This window comes from Schistocerca americana, chromosome 3 (assembly GCF_021461395.2).
Source record: "Schistocerca americana isolate TAMUIC-IGC-003095 chromosome 3, iqSchAmer2.1, whole genome shotgun sequence".
Classification (NCBI taxonomy): domain Eukaryota; kingdom Metazoa; phylum Arthropoda; class Insecta; order Orthoptera; family Acrididae; genus Schistocerca; species Schistocerca americana.
Genome location: NC_060121.1, coordinates 591677918 through 591680417, shown reverse-complemented (window position 1 = coordinate 591680417; position 2500 = coordinate 591677918). Strand labels below are relative to the sequence as shown.

Sequence of the window (2500 nt, the reverse complement as noted above, 5' to 3'; positions counted from 1 at the left end):
ATCTTGGTGGTAGTAGCAAATACTCCAGCGAGGCCCTGGAGGGCTGACGCGGAGAAGGGTTTCGTGTGAACAGCCGTTGCACACGAGTCAGTCGATCCTAAGCCCTAGGAGAAATCCGATGTTGATGGGGGCCGTCATAGCATGATGCACGTTGTGCTCGCCCCCGTTGGGCGAAAGGGAATCCGGTTCCTATTCCGGAACCCGGCAGCGGAACCGATACAAGTCGGGCCCCTCTTTTAGAGATGCTCGTCGGGGTAACCCAAAAGGACCCGGAGACGCCGTCGGGAGATCGGGGAAGAGTTTTCTTTTCTGCATGAGCGTTCGAGTTCCCTGGAATCCTCTAGCAGGGAGATAGGGTTTGGAACGCGAAGAGCACCGCAGTTGCGGCGGTGTCCCGATCTTCCCCTCGGACCTTGAAAATCCGGGAGAGGGCCACGTGGAGGTGTCGCGCCGGTTCGTACCCATATCCGCAGCAGGTCTCCAAGGTGAAGAGCCTCTAGTCGATAGAATAATGTAGGTAAGGGAAGTCGGCAAATTGGATCCGTAACTTCGGGATAAGGATTGGCTCTGAGGATCGGGGCGTGTCGGGCTTGGTCGGGAAGTGGGTCAGCGCTAACGTGCCGGGCCTGGGCGAGGTGAGTGCCGTAGGGGTGCCGGTAAGTGCGGGCGTTTAGCGCGGGCGTGGTCTGCTCTCGCCGTTGGTTGGCCTCGTGCTGGCCGGCGGTGCAGGATGCGCGCGCCTGCGCGGCGTTCGCGCCCCGGTGCTTCAACCTGCGTGCAGGATCCGAGCTCGGTCCCGTGCCTTGGCCTCCCACGGATCTTCCTTGCTGCGAGGCCGCGTCCGCCTTAGCGTGCTCCTCCGGGGGCGCGCGGGTGCGCGGATTCTCTTCGGCCGCCATTCAACGATCAACTCAGAACTGGCACGGACTGGGGGAATCCGACTGTCTAATTAAAACAAAGCATTGCGATGGCCCTAGCGGGTGTTGACGCAATGTGATTTCTGCCCAGTGCTCTGAATGTCAACGTGAAGAAATTCAAGCAAGTGCGGGTAAACGGCGGGAGTAACTATGACTCTCTTAAGGACACAGCGGCCGCGCCAACCATCGAAGCGGCCGCCTGCCGCGCCGCCGACGCAGAAGCGCAAGCGGCGCCGCTGGGAGTACGCGAGAACGCAGGATGCCTTCCGACGGTCGCGTGCGCGTTGCGTGCGCGGCCTCTTGGATGGCACCCTGCTCCAGCCGCCACCTGCCATCCCTGGTCTGCTGGACTTCTGGGCGGACCTCTTCACCAAGAAGCCCATCTCCACCGCGGGCTTCATTCGTGACCGCCTCCTCCCGCACTCAGAGCCTGTCGCTCTCGAGTGCATATGGGGGCCGGTCACACATGAGGAGGTCGCCGCCGCGTTGCCGCCCAGGGGATCAGCAGCCGGGCCGGACGGCCTTACCCCAGCGGAGTTGCGGCGCCTGCCGCACGAAGTCCTGGTGAAAGTGATGAATCTCTTCCTTCTGGCCCGCGCCCTTCCGGAACGCCTGCTTCGCGCGCGGACGTCCCTTCTCCCGAAAACGGCTGCACCAACATCCCCCGCTGACTTTCGCCCCATTACGGTCTGCTCGGTGTTGGCGCGGACCTTTCACAAGGTTCTCGCGTCACGCCTGATGCGCGCTTGTGCTGTGGACGAACGTCAGCGGGCATTCATCCCTCGGGATGGGATGTTGGAAAATACCTTCATCTTGGACACTGCTCTCACCGACGCAGTTCGCTCCTGCCGCTCTGTCTTTGTGGCATCGATCGACGTATCTAAGGCATTCGATTCGGTAGATCATGCTGCCCTTCGCCCCGTGCTGAAGGCGCATGGCCTGCCGGATTGCTTTGTCGAGTGTGTCGAGCGGTGCTACGAGGGCAGCACGACAGTGATAGCGGACGGCGCCGGCGTGGGCGTGTCTGTGCAGCCAGCACGGGGCGTTCGCCAGGGCGATCCCCTCTCCCCCCTCCTGTTCAACTTTGCGGTGGACTACGTTTTAGGCCAACTGCCCTCCCACATCGGAGCTCGGATCCTCGGTCGCAGAGTCAACGCTGCGGCCTTTGCAGATGACGTCTTGCTGTTTGCAGCGACCCCGAGGGGCTTGCAGTCCCTCATCGACGCAGCTACCGCAGCCCTCGCCCACCTGGGGCTGCAGATCAACGCCCGGAAGTGTTTCACCCTCGCCTTAGTCGCGTCAGGGCGCGAGAAGAAGGTGAAGGTGGACGGCAATGTCACCTTCACAGCAGGCAATACCACCATGCCTGCCCTGCGTGTGGGTGAAACCTTCCGGTACCTGGGGCTGCAATTTTCCACGGCGGGTCGCTGTGTCTTCAATCCACGTAGCCACCTGGTGGAGCAGCTTGACGTCATCTCCCGAGCTCCGCTGAAGCCGCAACAGCGCCTCCACGCTCTCACCAACGTACTTCTCCCTGGCCTGTACCACGGGCTGGCCCTCAGCCGCACCCGGGTGGGTGCTTT

The 2500-nt window shown here is 62.2% G+C and overlaps 1 pseudogene; it reads left to right on the top strand.

Annotated features, from left to right (window-relative positions):
- Window positions 1-2500, top strand: part of LOC124607531 — a 6948-nt pseudogene that overhangs the window by 1803 nt on the left and 2645 nt on the right.